This window comes from Chiloscyllium punctatum, chromosome 18 (assembly GCF_047496795.1).
Source record: "Chiloscyllium punctatum isolate Juve2018m chromosome 18, sChiPun1.3, whole genome shotgun sequence".
NCBI lineage: Eukaryota > Metazoa > Chordata > Chondrichthyes > Orectolobiformes > Hemiscylliidae > Chiloscyllium > Chiloscyllium punctatum.
The window spans coordinates 61847995-61872113 of record NC_092756.1 but is presented as its reverse complement, the minus strand read 5'-3'; the positions used below and the strand labels follow the sequence as shown (position 1 = coordinate 61872113).

The 24119-nt window shown below is 46.1% G+C and overlaps 7 non-coding genes across 7 annotated transcripts; all 7 read right to left on the bottom strand.

Annotated features, from left to right (window-relative positions):
* Positions 1 to 218: 218 nt before the first annotated feature.
* Positions 219 to 291, bottom strand: trnav-uac (transfer RNA valine (anticodon UAC)). Its single transcript has one exon. It is a non-coding gene; the product is annotated as a tRNA-Val (tRNA).
* Positions 292 to 3128: 2837 nt separating this feature from the next.
* Positions 3129 to 3201, bottom strand: trnav-uac (transfer RNA valine (anticodon UAC)). The gene has a single exon. It is a non-coding gene; the product is annotated as a tRNA-Val (tRNA).
* A 2867-nt stretch (positions 3202 to 6068) lies between these two features.
* On the bottom strand, positions 6069 to 6141 carry trnav-uac (transfer RNA valine (anticodon UAC)). Its single transcript has one exon. It is a non-coding gene; the product is annotated as a tRNA-Val (tRNA).
* Positions 6142 to 9008: 2867 nt separating this feature from the next.
* Positions 9009 to 9081, bottom strand: trnav-uac (transfer RNA valine (anticodon UAC)). Its single transcript has one exon. It is a non-coding gene; the product is annotated as a tRNA-Val (tRNA).
* A 2867-nt stretch (positions 9082 to 11948) lies between these two features.
* trnav-uac (transfer RNA valine (anticodon UAC)) lies at positions 11949 to 12021 on the bottom strand. The gene has a single exon. It is a non-coding gene; the product is annotated as a tRNA-Val (tRNA).
* A 2867-nt stretch (positions 12022 to 14888) lies between these two features.
* On the bottom strand, positions 14889 to 14961 carry trnav-uac (transfer RNA valine (anticodon UAC)). The gene has a single exon. It is a non-coding gene; the product is annotated as a tRNA-Val (tRNA).
* A 2837-nt stretch (positions 14962 to 17798) lies between these two features.
* Positions 17799 to 17871, bottom strand: trnav-uac (transfer RNA valine (anticodon UAC)). The gene has a single exon. It is a non-coding gene; the product is annotated as a tRNA-Val (tRNA).
* Positions 17872 to 24119: the final 6248 nt, after the last annotated feature.

Sequence of the window (24119 nt, the reverse complement as noted above, 5' to 3'; positions counted from 1 at the left end):
GGGGGTAACTACACTCTCAAACAGAATGGCATATGATCAGAACCAGGTTGGAGAAAAACTTTACAATGCTTTTGCACAGTAATTAAACGGAGCGGCATTGCATTGCACTACGAGCGACGATTTATTCGAGCAAACTCGAAGGCAGGTTTGCACATGGGAAAGCAAGCAAGAAAGCTCCGTTCTTGTCGATGTCAAAGGCTGCAGTTGAAGAGCAAATCAGTTTCTGCCCAGTTTCGAACTGGGGACCTTTCGCGTGTAAGGCGAACGTGATGACCACTACACTACAGAAACAAGCCTCGGTCGTCCCCGCTGCAGCTCAGTGGCATCCAGCACTGAAAGTTGAAGCCATTCGACCTTTCACCTTTCTGTTTCCGTTAGCTCGTTGTTTAATGGGACTTGTTTAATTTTGGCTATGTGGTGAGCATGGACGAGATACACCGAAGTATCTGTTTCCACGCGGTGTACCCCAATAACGTTGTGTCGCTTACACCTGCTTTAAAGAATTACGTTTTTGCGGAGCTTACCGTCGCAGTCTGTGGCAAAATCTTTTCGTCTGTTCGACTGCTCACGGGAAAGGTAGCATTGTGAAACACTGCAGAAACGAACGACTTCCTTACTTTTGCTCCGACTGACCATACTCCGTGAAAATTTCCCAGATTCTCAGTTGAGGATTTTTGCAGCTGGAAGTTACCTCAGAAACCCTGTTAATTCGTAATGTATTGAGCGAATCGCAAAACAGAAAGCATTTAACACGGAACACAAACAAAACGGGAAAACCAAATGCATTTTCAGACACAGCGAGCATGAATGCTAAATGTGAGACAGTCAGGGGGCATGAGCCATAACGTAATCACACAACTAACAACAGGGCAATTCCAAACTACTCTTTCAAACATACTGGAGCCTGAGTGCACCACCACTTCCCAGACAATGCTGCAAAGAGACAAAAAAAGAACATAATAAGAATGGGCCATAAAAAGTGAATTTCACCAATCACAGTCTCGATTAGATTACCTTTCCCTTCCGATGACTCCAGGACTGAAATGAAGGAAGTGGGAGAAATTCAATAACATATGACATCGAAATACATTGGAACGATTTTCTCATTGGCCAGAAAACCAAATAACGACGAGTCGAGTCACCGTAGGACTCTGTTTCGCAACAACGATGAAATAGCAGTCTCCATTCGGTTCCAATAAAAGCTCAACTTGCCTGGAACAGAAAGCAACAGGAGAGCCGCTGGCGATTTTCCACGCGGGAGGCGAACACGATCATGACAGCACAGACACTTTGGAAAATTCGGCACTTTCCAACACCACAATCAATTCCCCGGGAAGCAAACTCATTTTGCTTCTGTTTTAAACAGAAATGCCGCAGGGGATCGAAACAGCATTTAAACTAGCTGCTCCGCAGAAATGGCAGCGGTGGGATTCGAACTCAGGCTTCTGCCGAGGCTGGAGCCTTAATCCAGCGCCTTAGACCGCTCGGCCACACTACCAACACGCCCACATCTCCATTTTCTTGCACTTCCAATTGTGTTCCTGCATAACAACAGATCCCTCTCCGACTCGCACAGCTGCTGGGATGTGCCCGTCGACAATATCAATTTCTCAGCAGTTAACGATAGCCCATCAATCCAGACAAAAATCACTGGTAAACTGAGTCTATCTTCTCAGACTCGATTCAGCTACAGATGTATCTGTGAGTGCGTGAGAATATATGATCGGTTATGATTGGGTCAAATTACCATGAGCTACTTGACATTACTGCAATTTCGATTCTTGCTTTGCTCAATGATTTCACCCATTGCTCGAAACAGGACAACTTTCACGTTTACACGGAACATGAAACACACCGGACTACAGGGGAAATGCACAAAGCTGAGCAGGCCGTGTCCCAAATCATACCGTGCAGCATAGTTTCAGTCACTGTGTCTGTTTTGCAGAATAAGGTTCCCAAAGAATGTTCCACCCTAAAACCGGAGGTAGCATTACAATCCGAGAAGGACAGATTACATTGTGAGGAAGGTCTGACCTCGGGGCCGGTTCGAGATGCCACTTTCCTTGCCTTTTACCTAACCGTGCAATTTGCTGCAGATTGCACCTGGACATGAGCCTCATGGATACCAACTGAGTTGGAAACCTGTGTGGGAATCGATGAGAAAAAGCGACTCAATAAAGTTTCACAAGTTCCATGGTGCTTTTTAGAAATGCAGTTTCTCTTCACCTCAATCCAAAAGGCAGTTTCCGAACATAGTAACAGAAGTCAAAAGGTAATTACCTCACCCCACCCCCACTCCGGAAGAGGTGCTAACTGCCCTTGATTGCTTTTTGTTCACGATGTGAAGAGCTCTCACGCCTGAGTCACCGTCACGTCTCTGGTTGCTGAGTGAATCACAACGAAGGACTTTCTCCAGAGCTGCAACTGCCTCACTTCCCCACTCGCCCTCCCCGTTTACATTTTCCTGCTCGTCAGTGATTTAATGAAAACCAAATGGATGCGATGTCATTCTGTAGCCTCTCTGTCGATTCCTCCGTTTCCGTTCCAACCTGGCTTAGATCTCGGGGCGCACCTTAATACTAGCGACGCTATGAAAGCAAAGGTTCAGTGGTTCCTCTGAGAGTGGAATTTCTTTCATTGCTGTTGCTGATTGAATGAGCCACTAACGTGCGAACTGCTCCAAAACATGATTCAGGACCTCTGGTGCCAATTCTCACACGTTGAATAACGACAGACACCTTCCAAATGAGGTCTTTCAGAGACGACTTTGGGATACATTTGACAGACAGACTAGTTGAGGAATCCGTGGTGCACTGTGACACCAGCACATCAGCTTCTTCCCTGTCTTTGAACCGGGCCGCCTGCGCAAGGAATGCGAATGCGGTAATGCTTTTCGTGGAAGGATCAGAAGGGGGTAACTACACTCTCAAACAGAATGGCATATGATCAGAACCAGGTTGGAGAAAAACTTTACAATGCTTTTGCACAGTAATTAAACGGAGCGGCATTGCATTGCACTACGAGCGACGATTTATTCGAGCAAACTCGAAGGCAGGTTTGCACATGGGAAAGCAAGCAAGAAAGCTCCGTTCTTGTCGATGTCAAAGGCTGCAGTTGAAGAGCAAATCAGTTTCTGCCCAGTTTCGAACTGGGGATCTTTCGCGTGTAAGGCGAACGTGATGACCACTACACTACAGAAACAAGCCTCGGTCGTCCCCGCTGCAGCTCAGTGGCATCCAGCACTGAAAGTTGAAGCCATTCGATCTTTCACCTTTCTGTTTCCGTTAGCTCGTTGTTTAATGGGACTTGTTTAATTTTGGCTATGTGGTGAGCATGGACGAGATACACCGAAGTATCTGTTTCCACGCGGTGTACCCCAATAACGTTGTGTCGCTTACACCTGCTTTAAAGAATTACGTTTTTGCGGAGCTTACCGTCGCAGTCTGTGGCAAAATCTTTTCGTCTGTTCGACTGCTCACGGGAAAGGTAGCATTGTGAAACACTGCAGAAACGAACGACTTCCTTACTTTTGCTCCGACTGACCATACTCCGTGAAAATTTCCCAGATTCTCAGTTGAGGATTTTTGCAGCTGGAAGTTACCTCAGAAACCCTGTTAATTCGTAATGTATTGAGCGAATCGCAAAACAGAAAGCATTTAACACGGAACACAAACAAAACGGGAAAACCAAATGCATTTTCAGACACAGCGAGCATGAATGCTAAATGTGAGACAGTCAGGGGGCATGAGCCATAACGTAATCACACAACTAACAACAGGGCAATTCCAAACTACTCTTTCAAACATACTGGAGCCTGAGTGCACCACCACTTCCCAGACAATGCTGCAAAGAGACAAAAAAAGAACATAATAAGAATGGGCCATAAAAAGTGAATTTCACCAATCACAGTCTCGATTAGATTACCTTTCCCTTCCGATGACTCCAGGACTGAAATGAAGGAAGTGGGAGAAATTCAATAACATATGACATCGAAATACATTGGAACGATTTTCTCATTGGCCAGAAAACCAAATAACGACGAGTCGAGTCACCGTAGGACTCTGTTTCGCAACAACGATGAAATAGCAGTCTCCATTCGGTTCCAGTAAAAGCTCAACTTGCCTGGAACAGAAAGCAACAGGAGAGCCGCTGGCGATTTTCCACGCGGGAGGCGAACACGATCATGACAGCACAGACACTTTGGAAAATTCGGCACTTTCCAACACCACAATCAATTCCCCGGGAAGCAAACTCATTTTGCTTCTGTTTTAAACAGAAATGCCGCAGGGGATCGAAACAGCATTTAAACTAGCTGCTCCGCAGAAATGGCAGCGGTGGGATTCGAACTCACGCCTCTGCCGAGGCTGGAAGCCTTAATCCAGCGCCTTAGACCGCCCGGCCACTCTACCAACACGCCCACATCTCCATTTTCTTGCACTTCCAATTGTGTTCCTGCATAACAACAGATGTAAACTCACGTGAAAAGGGTTCCATGATCCCTCTCCGACTCGCACAGCTGCTGGGATGTGCCCGTCTACTCTATCAATTTCTCAGCAGTTAACGATAGCCCATCAATCCAGACAAAAATCACTGGTAAACTGAGTCTATCTTCTCAGACTCGATTCAGCTACAGATGTATCTGTGAGTGCGTGAGAATATATGATCGGATAAGATTGGGTCAAATTACCATGAGCTACTTGACATTACTGCAATTTCGATTCTTGCTTTGCTCAATGATTTCACCCATTGCTCGAAACAGGACAACTTTCACGTTTACACGGAACATGAAACACACCGGACTACAGGGGAAATGCACAAAGCTGAGCAGGCCGTGTCCCAAATCATACCGTGCAGCATAGTTTCAGTCACTGTGTCTGTTTTGCAGAATAAGGTTCCCAAAGAATGTTCCACCCTAAAACCGGAGGTAGCATTACAATCCGAGAAGGACAGATTACATTGTGAGGAAGGTCTGACCTCGGGGCCGGTTCGAGATGCCACTTTCCTTGCCTTTTACCTAACCGTGCAATTTGCTGCAGATTGCACCTGGACATGAGCCTCATGGATACCAACTGAGTTGGAAACCTGTGTGGGAATCGATGAGAAAAAGCGACTCAATAAAGTTTCACAAGTTCCATGGTGCTTTTTAGAAATGCAGTTTCTCTTCACCTCAATCCAAAAGGCAGTTTCCGAACATAGTAACAGAAGTCAAAAGGTAATTACCTCACCCCACCCCCACTCCGGAAGAGGTGCTAACTGCCCTTGATTGCTTTTTGTTCACGATGTGAAGAGCTCTCACGCCTGAGTCACCGTCACGTCTCTGGTTGCTGAGTGAATCACAACGAAGGACTTTCTCCAGAGCTGCAACTGCCTCACTTCCCCACTCGCCCTCCCCGTTTACATTTTCCTGCTCGTCAGTGATTTAATGAAAACCAAATGGATGCGATGTCATTCTGTAGCCTCTCTGTCGATTCCTCCGTTTCCGTTCCAACCTGGCTTAGATCTCGGGGCGCACCTTAATACTAGCGACGCTATGAAAGCAAAGGTTCAGTGGTTCCTCTGAGAGTGGAATTTCTTTCATTGCTGTTGCTGATTGAATGAGCCACTAACGTGCGAACTGCTCCAAAACATGATTCAGGACCTCTGGTGCCAATTCTCACACGTTGAATAACGACAGACACCTTCCAAATGAGGTCTTTCAGAGACGACTTTGGGATACATTTGACAGACAGACTAGTTGAGGAATCCGTGGTGCACTGTGACACCAGCACATCAGCTTCTTCCCTGTCTTTGAACCGGGCCGCCTGCGCAAGGAATGCGAATGCGGTAATGCTTTTCGTGGAAGGATCAGAAGGGGGTAACTACACTCTCAAACAGAATGGCATATGATCAGAACCAGGTTGGAGAAAAACTTTACAATGCTTTTGCACAGTAATTAAACGGAGCGGCATTGCATTGCACTACGAGCGACGATTTATTCGAGCAAACTCGAAGGCAGGTTTGCACATGGGAAAGCAAGCAAGAAAGCTCCGTTCTTGTCGATGTCAAAGGCTGCAGTTGAAGAGCAAAGCAGTTTCTGCCCAGTTTCGAACTGGGGACCTTTCGCGTGTAAGGCGAACGTGATGACCACTACACTACAGAAACAAGCCTCGGTCGTCCCCGCTGCAGCTCAGTGGCATCCAGCACTGAAAGTTGAAGCCATTCGACCTTTCACCTTTCTGTTTCCGTTAGCTCGTTGTTTAATGGGACTTGTTTAATTTTGGCTATGTGGTGAGCATGGACGAGATACACCGAAGTATCTGTTTCCACGCGGTGTACCCCAATAACGTTGTGTCGCTTACACCTGCTTTAAAGAATTACGTTTTTGCGGAGCTTACCGTCGCAGTCTGTGGCAAAATCTTTTCGTCTGTTCGACTGCTCACGGGAAAGGTAGCATTGTGAAACACTGCAGAAACGAACGACTTCCTTACTTTTGCTCCGACTGACCATACTCCGTGAAAATTTCCCAGATTCTCAGTTGAGGATTTTTGCAGCTGGAAGTTACCTCAGAAACCCTGTTAATTCGTAATGTATTGAGCGAATCGCAAAACAGAAAGCATTTAACACGGAACACAAACAAAACGGGAAAACCAAATGCATTTTCAGACACAGCGAGCATGAATGCTAAATGTGAGACAGTCAGGGGGCATGAGCCATAACGTAATCACACAACTAACAACAGGGCAATTCCAAACTACTCTTTCAAACATACTGGAGCCTGAGTGCACCACCACTTCCCAGACAATGCTGCAAAGAGACAAAAAAAGAACATAATAAGAATGGGCCATAAAAAGTGAATTTCACCAATCACAGTCTCGATTAGATTACCTTTCCCTTCCGATGACTCCAGGACTGAAATGAAGGAAGTGGGAGAAATTCAATAACATATGACATCGAAATACATTGGAACGATTTTCTCATTGGCCAGAAAACCAAATAACGACGAGTCGAGTCACCGTAGGACTCTGTTTCGCAACAACGATGAAATAGCAGTCTCCATTCGGTTCCAGTAAAAGCTCAACTTGCCTGGAACAGAAAGCAACAGGAGAGCCGCTGGCGATTTTCCACGCGGGAGGCGAACACGATCATGACAGCACAGACACTTTGGAAAATTCGGCACTTTCCAACACCACAATCAATTCCCCGGGAAGCAAACTCATTTTGCTTCTGTTTTAAACAGAAATGCCGCAGGGGATCGAAACAGCATTTAAACTAGCTGCTCCGCAGAAATGGCAGCGGTGGGATTCGAACTCACGCCTCTGCCGAGGCTGGAAGCCTTAATCCAGCGCCTTAGACCGCCCGGCCACTCTACCAACACGCCCACATCTCCATTTTCTTGCACTTCCAATTGTGTTCCTGCATAACAACAGATGTAAACTCACGTGAAAAGGGTTCCATGATCCCTCTCCGACTCGCACAGCTGCTGGGATGTGCCCGTCTACTCTATCAATTTCTCAGCAGTTAACGATAGCCCATCAATCCAGACAAAAATCACTGGTAAACTGAGTCTATCTTCTCAGACTCGATTCAGCTACAGATGTATCTGTGAGTGCGTGAGAATATATGATCGGATAAGATTGGGTCAAATTACCATGAGCTACTTGACATTACTGCAATTTCGATTCTTGCTTTGCTCAATGATTTCACCCATTGCTCGAAACAGGACAACTTTCACGTTTACACGGAACATGAAACACACCGGACTACAGGGGAAATGCACAAAGCTGAGCAGGCCGTGTCCCAAATCATACCGTGCAGCATAGTTTCAGTCACTGTGTCTGTTTTGCAGAATAAGGTTCCCAAAGAATGTTCCACCCTAAAACCGGAGGTAGCATTACAATCCGAGAAGGACAGATTACATTGTGAGGAAGGTCTGACCTCGGGGCCGGTTCGAGATGCCACTTTCCTTGCCTTTTACCTAACCGTGCAATTTGCTGCAGATTGCACCTGGACATGAGCCTCATGGATACCAACTGAGTTGGAAACCTGTGTGGGAATCGATGAGAAAAAGCGACTCAATAAAGTTTCACAAGTTCCATGGTGCTTTTTAGAAATGCAGTTTCTCTTCACCTCAATCCAAAAGGCAGTTTCCGAACATAGTAACAGAAGTCAAAAGGTAATTACCTCACCCCACCCCCACTCCGGAAGAGGTGCTAACTGCCCTTGATTGCTTTTTGTTCACGATGTGAAGAGCTCTCACGCCTGAGTCACCGTCACGTCTCTGGTTGCTGAGTGAATCACAACGAAGGACTTTCTCCAGAGCTGCAACTGCCTCACTTCCCCACTCGCCCTCCCCGTTTACATTTTCCTGCTCGTCAGTGATTTAATGAAAACCAAATGGATGCGATGTCATTCTGTAGCCTCTCTGTCGATTCCTCCGTTTCCGTTCCAACCTGGCTTAGATCTCGGGGCGCACCTTAATACTAGCGACGCTATGAAAGCAAAGGTTCAGTGGTTCCTCTGAGAGTGGAATTTCTTTCATTGCTGTTGCTGATTGAATGAGCCACTAAGGTGCGAACTGCTCCAAAACATGATTCAGGACCTCTGGTGCCAATTCTCACACGTTGAATAACGACAGACACCTTCCAAATGAGGTCTTTCAGAGACGACTTTGGGATACATTTGACAGACAGACTAGTTGAGGAATCCGTGGTGCACTGTGACACCAGCACATCAGCTTCTTCCCTGTCTTTGAACCGGGCCGCCTGCGCAAGGAATGCGAATGCGGTAATGCTTTTCGTGGAAGGATCAGAAGGGGGTAACTACACTCTCAAACAGAATGGCATATGATCAGAACCAGGTTGGAGAAAAACTTTACAATGCTTTTGCACAGTAATTAAACGGAGCGGCATTGCATTGCACTACGAGCGACGATTTATTCGAGCAAACTCGAAGGCAGGTTTGCACATGGGAAAGCAAGCAAGAAAGCTCCGTTCTTGTCGATGTCAAAGGCTGCAGTTGAAGAGCAAAGCAGTTTCTGCCCAGTTTCGAACTGGGGACCTTTCGCGTGTAAGGCGAACGTGATGACCACTACACTACAGAAACAAGCCTCGGTCGGCCCCGCTGCAGCTCAGTGGCATCCAGCACTGAAAGTTGAAGCCATTCGACCTTTCACCTTTCTGTTTCCGTTAGCTCGTTGTTTAATGGGACTTGTTTAATTTTGGCTATGTGGTGAGCATGGACGAGATACACCGAAGTATCTGTTTCCACGCGGTGTACCCCAATAACGTTGTGTCGCTTACACCTGCTTTAAAGAATTACGTTTTTGCGGAGCTTACCGTCGCAGTCTGTGGCAAAATCTTTTCGTCTGTTCGACTGCTCACGGGAAAGGTAGCATTGTGAAACACTGCAGAAACGAACGACTTCCTTACTTTTGCTCCGACTGACCATACTCCGTGAAAATTTCCCAGATTCTCAGTTGAGGATTTTTGCAGCTGGAAGTTACCTCAGAAACCCTGTTAATTCGTAATGTATTGAGCGAATCGCAAAACAGAAAGCATTTAACACGGAACACAAACAAAACGGGAAAACCAAATGCATTTTCAGACACAGCGAGCATGAATGCTAAATGTGAGACAGTCAGGGGGCATGAGCCATAACGTAATCACACAACTAACAACAGGGCAATTCCAAACTACTCTTTCAAACATACTGGAGCCTGAGTGCACCACCACTTCCCAGACAATGCTGCAAAGAGACAAAAAAAGAACATAATAAGAATGGGCCATAAAAAGTGAATTTCACCAATCACAGTCTCGATTAGATTACCTTTCCCTTCCGATGACTCCAGGACTGAAATGAAGGAAGTGGGAGAAATTCAATAACATATGACATCGAAATACATTGGAACGATTTTCTCATTGGCCAGAAAACCAAATAACGACGAGTCGAGTCACCGTAGGACTCTGTTTCGCAACAACGATGAAATAGCAGTCTCCATTCGGTTCCAGTAAAAGCTCAACTTGCCTGGAACAGAAAGCAACAGGAGAGCCGCTGGCGATTTTCCACGCGGGAGGCGAACACGATCATGACAGCACAGACACTTTGGAAAATTCGGCACTTTCCAACACCACAATCAATTCCCCGGGAAGCAAACTCATTTTGCTTCTGTTTTAAACAGAAATGCCGCAGGGGATCGAAACAGCATTTAAACTAGCTGCTCCGCAGAAATGGCAGCGGTGGGATTCGAACTCACGCCTCTGCCGAGGCTGGAAGCCTTAATCCAGCGCCTTAGACCGCCCGGCCACTCTACCAACACGCCCACATCTCCATTTTCTTGCACTTCCAATTGTGTTCCTGCATAACAACAGATGTAAACTCACGTGAAAAGGGTTCCATGATCCCTCTCCGACTCGCACAGCTGCTGGGATGTGCCCGTCTACTCTATCAATTTCTCAGCAGTTAACGATAGCCCATCAATCCAGACAAAAATCACTGGTAAACTGAGTCTATCTTCTCAGACTCGATTCAGCTACAGATGTATCTGTGAGTGCGTGAGAATATATGATCGGATAAGATTGGGTCAAATTACCATGAGCTACTTGACATTACTGCAATTTCGATTCTTGCTTTGCTCAATGATTTCACCCATTGCTCGAAACAGGACAACTTTCACGTTTACACGGAACATGAAACACACCGGACTACAGGGGAAATGCACAAAGCTGAGCAGGCCGTGTCCCAAATCATACCGTGCAGCATAGTTTCAGTCACTGTGTCTGTTTTGCAGAATAAGGTTCCCAAAGAATGTTCCACCCTAAAACCGGAGGTAGCATTACAATCCGAGAAGGACAGATTACATTGTGAGGAAGGTCTGACCTCGGGGCCGGTTCGAGATGCCACTTTCCTTGCCTTTTACCTAACCGTGCAATTTGCTGCAGATTGCACCTGGACATGAGCCTCATGGATACCAACTGAGTTGGAAACCTGTGTGGGAATCGATGAGAAAAAGCGACTCAATAAAGTTTCACAAGTTCCATGGTGCTTTTTAGAAATGCAGTTTCTCTTCACCTCAATCCAAAAGGCAGTTTCCGAACATAGTAACAGAAGTCAAAAGGTAATTACCTCACCCCACCCCCACTCCGGAAGAGGTGCTAACTGCCCTTGATTGCTTTTTGTTCACGATGTGAAGAGCTCTCACGCCTGAGTCACCGTCACGTCTCTGGTTGCTGAGTGAATCACAACGAAGGACTTTCTCCAGAGCTGCAACTGCCTCACTTCCCCACTCGCCCTCCCCGTTTACATTTTCCTGCTCGTCAGTGATTTAATGAAAACCAAATGGATGCGATGTCATTCTGTAGCCTCTCTGTCGATTCCTCCGTTTCCGTTCCAACCTGGCTTAGATCTCGGGGCGCACCTTAATACTAGCGACGCTATGAAAGCAAAGGTTCAGTGGTTCCTCTGAGAGTGGAATTTCTTTCATTGCTGTTGCTGATTGAATGAGCCACTAACGTGCGAACTGCTCCAAAACATGATTCAGGACCTCTGGTGCCAATTCTCACACGTTGAATAACGACAGACACCTTCCAAATGAGGTCTTTCAGAGACGACTTTGGGATACATTTGACAGACAGACTAGTTGAGGAATCCGTGGTGCACTGTGACACCAGCACATCAGCTTCTTCCCTGTCTTTGAACCGGGCCGCCTGCGCAAGGAATGCGAATGCGGTAATGCTTTTCGTGGAAGGATCAGAAGGGGGTAACTACACTCTCAAACAGAATGGCATATGATCAGAACCAGGTTGGAGAAAAACTTTACAATGCTTTTGCACAGTAATTAAACGGAGCGGCATTGCATTGCACTACGAGCGACGATTTATTCGAGCAAACTCGAAGGCAGGTTTGCACATGGGAAAGCAAGCAAGAAAGCTCCGTTCTTGTCGATGTCAAAGGCAGCAGTTGAAGAGCAAAGCAGTTTCTGCCCAGTTTCGAACTGGGGACCTTTCGCGTGTAAGGCGAACGTGATGACCACTACACTACAGAAACAAGCCTCGGTCGTCCCCGCTGCAGCTCAGTGGCATCCAGCACTGAAAGTTGAAGCCATTCGACCTTTCACCTTTCTGTTTCCGTTAGCTCGTTGTTTAATGGGACTTGTTTAATTTTGGCTATGTGGTGAGCATGGACGAGATACACCGAAGTATCTGTTTCCACGCGGTGTACCCCAATAACGTTGTGTCGCTTACACCTGCTTTAAAGAATTACGTTTTTGCGGAGCTTACCGTCGCAGTCTGTGGCAAAATCTTTTCGTCTGTTCGACTGCTCACGGGAAAGGTAGCATTGTGAAACACTGCAGAAACGAACGACTTCCTTACTTTTGCTCCGACTGACCATACTCCGTGAAAATTTCCCAGATTCTCAGTTGAGGATTTTTGCAGCTGGAAGTTACCTCAGAAACCCTGTTAATTCGTAATGTATTGAGCGAATCGCAAAACAGAAAGCATTTAACACGGAACACAAACAAAACGGGAAAACCAAATGCATTTTCAGACACAGCGAGCATGAATGCTAAATGTGAGACAGTCAGGGGGCATGAGCCATAACGTAATCACACAACTAACAACAGGGCAATTCCAAACTACTCTTTCAAACATACTGGAGCCTGAGTGCACCACCACTTCCCAGACAATGCTGCAAAGAGACAAAAAAAGAACATAATAAGAATGGGCCATAAAAAGTGAATTTCACCAATCACAGTCTCGATTAGATTACCTTTCCCTTCCGATGACTCCAGGACTGAAATGAAGGAAGTGGGAGAAATTCAATAACATATGACATCGAAATACATTGGAACGATTTTCTCATTGGCCAGAAAACCAAATAACGACGAGTCGAGTCACCGTAGGACTCTGTTTCGCAACAACGATGAAATAGCAGTCTCCATTCGGTTCCAGTAAAAGCTCAACTTGCCTGGAACAGAAAGCAACAGGAGAGCCGCTGGCGATTTTCCACGCGGGAGGCGAACACGATCATGACAGCACAGACACTTTGGAAAATTCGGCACTTTCCAACACCACAATCAATTCCCCGGGAAGCAAACTCATTTTGCTTCTGTTTTAAACAGAAATGCCGCAGGGGATCGAAACAGCATTTAAACTAGCTGCTCCGCAGAAATGGCAGCGGTGGGATTCGAACTCACGCCTCTGCCGAGGCTGGAAGCCTTAATCCAGCGCCTTAGACCGCCCGGCCACTCTACCAACACGCCCACATCTCCATTTTCTTGCACTTCCAATTGTGTTCCTGCATAACAACAGATGTAAACTCACGTGAAAAGGGTTCCATGATCCCTCTCCGACTCGCACAGCTGCTGGGATGTGCCCGTCTACTCTATCAATTTCTCAGCAGTTAACGATAGCCCATCAATCCAGACAAAAATCACTGGTAAACTGAGTCTATCTTCTCAGACTCGATTCAGCTACAGATGTATCTGTGAGTGCGTGAGAATATATGATCGGATAAGATTGGGTCAAATTACCATGAGCTACTTGACATTACTGCAATTTCGATTCTTGCTTTGCTCAATGATTTCACCCATTGCTCGAAACAGGACAACTTTCACGTTTACACGGAACATGAAACACACCGGACTACAGGGGAAATGCACAAAGCTGAGCAGGCCGTGTCCCAAATCATACCGTGCAGCATAGTTTCAGTCACTGTGTCTGTTTTGCAGAATAAGGTTCCCAAAGAATGTTCCACCCTAAAACCGGAGGTAGCATTACAATCCGAGAAGGACAGATTACATTGTGAGGAAGGTCTGACCTCGGGGCCGGTTCGAGATGCCACTTTCCTTGCCTTTTACCTAACCGTGCAATTTGCTGCAGATTGCACCTGGACATGAGCCTCATGGATACCAACTGAGTTGGAAACCTGTGTGGGAATCGATGAGAAAAAGCGACTCAATAAAGTTTCACAAGTTCCATGGTGCTTTTTAGAAATGCAGTTTCTCTTCACCTCAATCCAAAAGGCAGTTTCCGAACATAGTAACAGAAGTCAAAAGGTAATTACCTCACCCCACCCCCACTCCGGAAGAGGTGCTAACTGCCCTTGATTGCTTTTTGTTCACGATGTGAAGAGCTCTCACGCCTGAGTCACCGTCACGTCTCTGGTTGCTGAGTGAATCACAACGAAGGACTTTCTCCAGAGCTGCAACTGCCTCACTTCCCCACTCGCCCTCCCCGTTTACATTTTCCTGCTCGTCAGTGATTTAATGAAAACCAAATGGATGCGATGTCATTCTGTAGCCTCTCTGTCGATTCCTCCGTTTCCGTTCCAACCTGGCTTAGATCTCGGGGCGCACCTTAATACTAGCGACGCTATGAAAGCAAAGGTTCAGTGGTTCCTCTGAGAGTGGAATTTCTTTCATTGCTGTTGCTGATTGAATGAGCCACTAACGTGCGAACTGCTCCAAAACATGATTCAGGACCTCTGGTGCCAATTCTCACACGTTGAATAACGACAGACACCTTCCAAATGAGGTCTTTCAGAGACGACTTTGGGATACATTTGACAGACAGACTAGTTGAGGAATCCGTGGTGCACTGTGACACCAGCACATCAGCTTCTTCCCTGTCTTTGAACCGGGCCGCCTGCGCAAGGAATGCGAATGCGGTAATGCTTTTCGTGGAAGGATCAGAAGGGGGTAACTACACTCTCAAACAGAATGGCATATGATCAGAACCAGGTTGGAGAAAAACTTTACAATGCTTTTGCACAGTAATTAAACGGAGCGGCATTGCATTGCACTACGAGCGACGATTTATTCGAGCAAACTCGAAGGCAGGTTTGCACATGGGAAAGCAAGCAAGAAAGCTCCGTTCTTGTCGATGTCAAAGGCTGCAGTTGAAGAGCAAAGCAGTTTCTGCCCAGTTTCGAACTGGGGACCTTTCGCGTGTAAGGCGAACGTGATGACCACTACACTACAGAAACAAGCCTCGGTCGTCCCCGCTGCAGCTCAGTGGCATCCAGCACTGAAAGTTGAAGCCATTCGACCTTTCACCTTTCTGTTTCCGTTAGCTCGTTGTTTAATGGGACTTGTTTAATTTTGGCTATGTGGTGAGCATGGACGAGATACACCGAAGTATCTGTTTCCACGCGGTGTACCCCAATAACGTTGTGTCGCTTACACCTGCTTTAAAGAATTACGTTTTTGCGGAGCTTACCGTCGCAGTCTGTGGCAAAATCTTTTCGTCTGTTCGACTGCTCACGGGAAAGGTAGCATTGTGAAACACTGCAGAAACGAACGACTTCCTTACTTTTGCTCCGACTGACCATACTCCGTGAAAATTTCCCAGATTCTCAGTTGAGGATTTTTGCAGCTGGAAGTTACCTCAGAAACCCTGTTAATTCGTAATGTATTGAGCGAATCGCAAAACAGAAAGCATTTAACACGGAACACAAACAAAACGGGAAAACCAAATGCATTTTCAGACACAGCGAGCATGAATGCTAAATGTGAGACAGTCAGGGGGCATGAGCCATAACGTAATCACACAACTAACAACAGGGCAATTCCAAACTACTCTTTCAAACATACTGGAGCCTGAGTGCACCACCACTTCCCAGAAAATGCTGCAAAGAGACAAAAAAAGAACATAATAAGAATGGGCCATAAAAAGTGAATTTCACCAATCACAGTCTCGATTAGATTACCTTTCCCTTCCGATGACTCCAGGACTGAAATGAAGGAAGTGGGAGAAATTCAATAACATATGACATCGAAATACATTGGAACGATTTTCTCATTGGCCAGAAAACCAAATAACGACGAGTCGAGTCACCGTAGGACTCTGTTTCGCAACAACGATGAAATAGCAGTCTCTATTCGGTTCCAGTAAAAGCTCAACTTGCCTGGAACAGAAAGCAACAGGAGAGCCGCTGGCGATTTTCCACGCGGGAGGCGAACACGATCATGACAGCACAGACACTTTGGAAAATTCGGCACTTTGCAACACCACAATCAATTCCCCGGGAAGCAAACTCATTTTGCTTCTGTTTTAAACAGAAATGCCGCAGGGGATCGAAACAGCATTTAAACTAGCTGCTCCGCAGAAATGGCAGCGGTGGGATTCGAACTCACGCCTCTGCCGAGGCTGGAGCCTTAATCCAGCGCCTTAGACCGCTCGGCCACACTACCAACACGCCCACCTCTCCATTTTCTTGCACTTCCAATTGTGTTCCTGCATAACAACAGATCCCTCTCCGACTCGCACAGCTGCTGGGATGTGCCCGTCTACAATATCAATTTCTCAGCAGTTAACGATAGCCCATCAATCCAGACAAAAATCACTGGTAAACTGAGTCTATCTTCTCAGACTCGATTCAGCTACAGATATATCTGTGAGTGCGTGAGAATATATGATCGGTTATGATTGGGTCAAATTACCATGAGCTACTTGACATTACTGCAATTTCGATTCTTGCTTTGCTCAATGATTTCACCCATTGCTCGAAACAGGACAACTTTCACGTTTACACGGAACATGAAACACACCGGACTACAGGGGAAATGCACAAAGCTGAGCAGGCCGTGTCCCAAATCATACCGTGCAGCATAGTTTCAGTCACTGTGTCTGTTTTGCAGAATAAGGTTCCCAAAGAATGTTCCACCCTAAAACCGGAGGTAGCATTACAATCCGAGAAGGACAGATTACATTGTGAGGAAGGTCTGACCTCGGGGCCGGTTCGAGATGCCACTTTCCTTGCCTTTTACCTAACCGTGCAATTTGCTGCAGATTGCACCTGGACATGAGCCTCATGGATACCAACTGAGTTGGAAACCTGTGTGGGAATCGATGAGAAAAAGCGACTCAATAAAGTTTCACAAGTTCCATGGTGCTTTTTAGAAATGCAGTTTCTCTTCACCTCAATCCAAAAGGCAGTTTCCGAACATAGTAACAGAAGTCAAAAGGTAATTACCTCACCCCACCCCCACTCCGGAAGAGGTGCTAACTGCCCTTGATTGCTTTTTGTTCACGATGTGAAGAGCTCTCACGCCTGAGTCACCGTCACGTCTCTGGTTGCTGAGTGAATCACAACGAAGGACTTTCTCCAGAGCTGCAACTGCCTCACTTCCCCACTCGCCCTCCCCGTTTACATTTTCCTGCTCGTCAGTGATTTAATGAAAACCAAATGGATGCGATGTCATTCTGTAGCCTCTCTGTCGATTCCTCCGTTTCCGTTCCAACCTGGCTTAGATCTCGGGGCGCACCTTAATACTAGCGACGCTATGAAAGCAAAGGTTCAGTGGTTCCTCTGAGAGTGGAATTTCTTTCATTGCTGTTGCTGATTGAATGAGCCACTAAGGTGCGAACTGCTCCAAAACATGATTCAGGACCTCTGGTGCCAATTCTCACACGTTGAATAACAACAGACACCTTCCAAATGAGGTCTTTCAGAGACGACTTTGGGATACATTTGACAGACAGACTAGTTGAGGAATCCGTGGTGCACTGTGACACCAGCACATCAGCTTCTTCCCTGTCTTTGAACCGGGCCGCCTGCGCAAGGAATGCGAATGCGGTAATGCTTTTCGTGGAAGGATCAGAAGGGGGTAACTACACTCTCAAACAGAATGGCATATGATCAGAACCAGGTTGGAGAAAAACTTTACAATGCTTTTGCACAGTAATTAAACGGAGCGGCATTGCATTGCACTACGAGCGACGATTTATTCGAGCAAACTCGAAGGCAGGTTTGCACATGGGAAAGCAAGCAAGAAAGCTCCGTTCTTGTCGATGTCAAAGGCTGCAGTTGAAGAGCAAATCAGTTTCTGCCCAGTTTCGAACTGGGGACCTTTCGCGTGTAAGGCGAACGTGATGACCACTACACTACAGAAACAAGCCTCGGTCGTCCCCGCTGCAGCTCAGTGGCATCCAGCACTGAAAGTTGAAGCCATTCGACCTTTCACCTTTCTGTTTCCGTTAGCTCGTTGTTTAATGGGACTTGTTTAATTTTGGCTATGTGGTGAGCATGGACGAGATACACCGAAGTATCTGTTTCCACGCGGTGTACCCCAATAACGTTGTGTCGCTTACACCTGCTTTAAAGAATTACGTTTTTGCGGAGCTTACCGTCGCAGTCTGTGGCAAAATCTTTTCGTCTGTTCGACTGCTCACGGGAAAGGTAGCATTGTGAAACACTGCAGAAACGAACGACTTCCTTACTTTTGCTCCGACTGACCATACTCCGTGAAAATTTCCCAGATTCTCAGTTGAGGATTTTTGCAGCTGGAAGTTACCTCAGAAACCCTGTTAATTCGTAATGTATTGAGCGAATCGCAAAACAGAAAGCATTTAACACGGAACACAAACAAAACGGGAAAACCAAATGCATTTTCAGACACAGCGAGCATGAATGCTAAATGTGAGACAGTCAGGGGGCATGAGCCATAACGTAATCACACAACTAACAACAGGGCAATTCCAAACTACTCTTTCAAACATACTGGAGCCTGAGTGCACCACCACTTCCCAGACAATGCTGCAAAGAGACAAAAAAAGAACATAATAAGAATGGGCCATAAAAAGTGAATTTCACCAATCACAGTCTCGATTAGATTACCTTTCCCTTCCGATGACTCCAGGACTGAAATGAAGGAAGTGGGAGAAATTCAATAACATATGACATCGAAATACATTGGAACGATTTTCTCATTGGCCAGAAAACCAAATAACGACGAGTCGAGTCACCGTAGGACTCTGTTTCGCAACAACGATGAAATAGCAGTCTCCATTCGGTTCCAATAAAAGCTCAACTTGCCTGGAACAGAAAGCAACAGGAGAGCCGCTGGCGATTTTCCACGCGGGAGGCGAACACGATCATGACAGCACAGACACTTTGGAAAATTCGGCACTTTCCAACACCACAATCAATTCCCCGGGAAGCAAACTCATTTTGCTTCTGTTTTAAACAGAAATGCCGCAGGGGATCGAAACAGCATTTAAACTAGCTGCTCCGCAGAAATGGCAGCGGTGGGATTCGAACTCAGGCTTCTGCCGAGGCTGGAGCCTTAATCCAGCGCCTTAGACCGCTCGGCCACACTACCAACACGCCCACATCTCCATTTTCTTGCACTTCCAATTGTGTTCCTGCATAACAACAGATCCCTCTCCGACTCGCACAGCTGCTGGGATGTGCCCGTCGACAATATCAATTTCTCAGCAGTTAACGATAGCCCATCAATCCAGACAAAAATCACTGGTAAACTGAGTCTATCTTCTCAGACTCGATTCAGCTACAGATGTATCTGTGAGTGCGTGAGAATATATGATCGGTTATGATTGGGTCAAATTACCATGAGCTACTTGACATTACTGCAATTTCGATTCTTGCTTTGCTCAATGATTTCACCCATTGCTCGAAACAGGACAACTTTCACGTTTACACGGAACATGAAACACACCGGACTACAGGGGAAATGCACAAAGCTGAGCAGGCCGTGTCCCAAATCATACCGTGCAGCATAGTTTCAGTCACTGTGTCTGTTTTGCAGAATAAGGTTCCCAAAGAATGTTCCACCCTAAAACCGGAGGTAGCATTACAATCCGAGAAGGACAGATTACATTGTGAGGAAGGTCTGACCTCGGGGCCGGTTCGAGATGCCACTTTCCTTGCCTTTTACCTAACCGTGCAATTTGCTGCAGATTGCACCTGGACATGAGCCTCATGGATACCAACTGAGTTGGAAACCTGTGTGGGAATCGATGAGAAAAAGCGACTCAATAAAGTTTAACAAGTTCCATGGTGCTTTTTAGAAATGCAGTTTCTCTTCACCTCAATCCAAAAGGCAGTTTCCGAACATAGTAACAGAAGTCAAAAGGTAATTACCTCACCCCACCCCCACTCCGGAAGAGGTGCTAACTGCCCTTGATTGCTTTTTGTTCACGATGTGAAGAGCTCTCACGCCTGAGTCACCGTCACGTCTCTGGTTGCTGAGTGAATCACAACGAAGGACTTTCTCCAGAGCTGCAACTGCCTCACTTCCCCACTCGCCCTCCCCGTTTACATTTTCCTGCTCGTCAGTGATTTAATGAAAACCAAATGGATGCGATGTCATTCTGTAGCCTCTCTGTCGATTCCTCCGTTTCCGTTCCAACCTGGCTTAGATCTCGGGGCGCACCTTAATACTAGCGACGCTATGAAAGCACAGGTCCAGAGGTTCCTCTGAGAGTGGAATTTCTTTCATTGCTGTTGCTGATTGAATGAGCCACTAACGTGCGAACTGCTCCAAAACATGATTCCGGACCTCTGGTGTCTATTCTCGCACGTTGAATAACGACAGACACCTTCCAAATGAGGTCTTTCAGAAACGACTTTGGGATACATTTGACAGACAGACTAGTTGAGGAATCTGTGGTGCACTGTGACACCAGCACATCAGCTTCTTCCCTGTCTTTGAACCGGGCCGCCTGCGCAAGGAATGCAAATGCGGTAATTCTTCGTGGAAGCATCAGAAGGGTGTAACTACACTCTCAAACTTAAGGCATATCATCATTTACAATTCTTTCCACAGTATTTAAATGGGATTGTATTGCAGTTAACTTCGAGAGCAGATTTGTTCAAGCAAATTCGACGGCAGGTTTGCAAATGGGAAAGCAAGCAAGAAAACTCGGTTTTTGACGATGTCAAAGGCTGCAGTTGTAGTACAAAGCAGTTTGTGCCCACTTTCGAGCTGGGGACGTTTCGCGCATCAGGCGAACGTGATGACTGCTACACTACAGAAACAAGCAACATTCACCCCTCCTGCAGCTCCGTGGCATTCAGCACTGAAAGTTGAAGCCATTGTACCTTTCACCTTTCTGTTTCCAACAGCGCGTTGCTGTAATTGACATCTTGAAAAGGTTAAAAAAAGACACTCTTCCAACTCAGTTCCAACACGTTTCCAAATCAGTTATTATCATTGTGGCTCGTGTCAAGGCGTGAATGTCCCTGCAGCAAATTGCACGGTTCACGTAAAGTGCAGAAAAACATGCGCACCAACCTGCACCAATACCTGTCTCCTGTTGTTAAACTGTTATAGACAGAAACACCAGCACACAACCTTCCACCACTACCCTGTCTCCTGCCAATAAGCAGATATATGTAGAAACACACACAACCCTCCATCATCACACTGTCTCCTTCCATTAAGTAGATATACACAGAAACACACACAACTCTCCACCAAAACCCTGTTTCTTGCCACTAATCAGATATACACTAAAACACAAAACACAAGCCTCCACCGCCACGTTGTCTCATGCTATCAAGCAGATATATACTGAAGCACATACACACACAACCCTTCACCAACACCTTGCCTCCGATCAATAAGCAGATATACACAGAAACACACACAAATCTCTAAAACACCTTCCTGTCTCCTGCCATTAAACAAATATAACAGAAACACACACCCACACAACTATTCACTACCACATTGTTTTCTGCCATTAAACAAATATACCCAGAAACACACACACAATCATTCACGACCACACTGTCTCCTGCCATTACACAGATCTACACAGAAACACACGCACACACTCTCACACACACAATGGTCTACCATCACACACTCACCGGCAATTAAACAGGTATAAAAAGAAACACACACACATCTCGACACCATCCCCCAGTCTCTTGCCATTAAATAGACATACACAAAAACACACACACACAACCCTTCACCACCACGCTGTCTCCTGCAATTAAACTGATATACACAGAAACACACACAAACCCCTTCAACACCACATTGTTTTCTGCCATTAAACAGATATACACAAGAACACACACACACGCACACACAATCCTTGACACCCAATTTGTGTCCTGTCATTGAGCAGGTATACACAGAAACACACACGCAACCCTCCACCTGTCTCCTGTAATTAAACAGATATGTACAGAAATACACACACAAAACTCCAGCACCACACTGTCTCCGGCTATTAAACAGTTATACACAGAAACACACACACAATCCTCCAACACCACCTTGTTCTCCTATTATTAAGCAGAGATATACAGAAATACACACACAACCCTCCACCACCACCCTGTCACCAGTCCTTAAACAGATATACACAGAAACACACACACATACACAAACCTCCATGACACCCCATCTCCTACCCATAAACAGATATATACAGTAACGCATATACAAATCCCTCCACCACCACCCTGTCTCCTGAAATTAAGCATATATACACAGAAACAACACACATACCATCCTCCTCCAACACCCTGTCTCCTGCAAATAAACAGATGTACACAGAAACATACACGCATATCTTCAGCACCACCCTGTCTCCTGCCATTAAACAGATATACACAGAAACACACATGCACACAACCGTCCAGGAACACCACTCTGTCTCCTGTAATTAAGCAGATATATTCAGAAAACGCACACAACCCTGCACCACCACCTTATCAACGACAATTAAAGAGACTGGCACAAAAACAAACGCACAGACAACCCTACACCAACACTCTGTCTCCTGGCATTAAACAGATATACACAGAAACACACACACACACACACACACACACACACATATACACACACACACACACACAACCCTCCAACACCACACTGTTCTCGTGCCATTGAGCAGATATACACAGAAATACACACACACAACCCTCAACCATCACCCTGTCTCCTGCCCGAAAACAGATGTACACAGAAGCACACACACAACCCTCCATTGCCAGCCTGTCTCCTGCAATTCAATTTATATATATATACAGAAACACACAAATCCCCACTACCTCCCTGTCAGCAGCCATTAAATACATATATGCAGAAACACACACAGAGTCCTCCACCACAACCTTATTTCCTGCCACTAAGTGGATATACACACAAACACGCACTCTACAATTGAACCACAACCATTTCTCCTGCCACTAAACAGATATGCATAGAAAAGCACACACACACACAATCCTCGACCGCCACCCTGTCTGCTGACATTAAACTGATATACACACAAACACACACACGTCTGTTCACCACCACCCTGTTCTGCTGCCATTTTGCAGATATATACAAAAGCACACACACACAACCCTTGACCACCATCATGTCTCCTGCCCTGAAACAGATATACACAGAAACACACACATATACAGAACCCTCCACCACCACCCCGTTTGCTGCCGTTAATCAGATATACACATAAACACACACAGACACAACCCTCCACCATCACACTCTCTCTGGCGATTAAACCGATACAAACAGAAACACAAACTAATCTCGACACCATCACCCTGTCTCCTGCCATTAAACATACATTCACAGAAACACACACAACCCTCCACCACAACCCTGTCCCCTGCGATTAAACAGATATACGTAGAAATGCACAAACACACAATTGTTAACCACCACATTGTTTTATGCCATTAAACAGATGTACACAGAAACACCCACACACAAACACACACAAAACCCCCGACCAACATCTTGTTGCCTGCCATAAGCAGATATGCACAGAAACGCACGCACAACCCTCAAGCACCACCACGTCGCCTGCAATTAAACATATATACACAGAAACACACACACACCAACCTCGACCACCACCCTGTCACCTGCCATTAAACAGATATACATAGAAACACACATACAACCTTCTACGAACACCCTGTCTATTGACCTTAAACAGGTATACACAGAAACATACACAATCCTCCACCACCCTGCCACCTGCCACTAAGCACACAGACACAGAAACACAGACACTCTACCCTTCAACACCACTGTCTCCTGACATTGAATAGAGATACGCAGAAACACACACAACCCTCCATGACCATCCTGTCACCTGCCATTGAGCAGGTATACAGAGAAACACTCACACAGAATCATGTCACCTGCCATTTAGCATATATACGCAGAAGCACACACACAACCCTCCACACCAACATGCCACCTGCCATTAAACAGTTATACACAGAAACACACACACAGCACACTCCACTCCCACCCTGTCTATAGCCCTTAAATAGATATACACATTGGCACACATGCACACAACCCAATATGACCATCCTGCCTCCTGACATTAAACAGGTAGACACTGAACCCA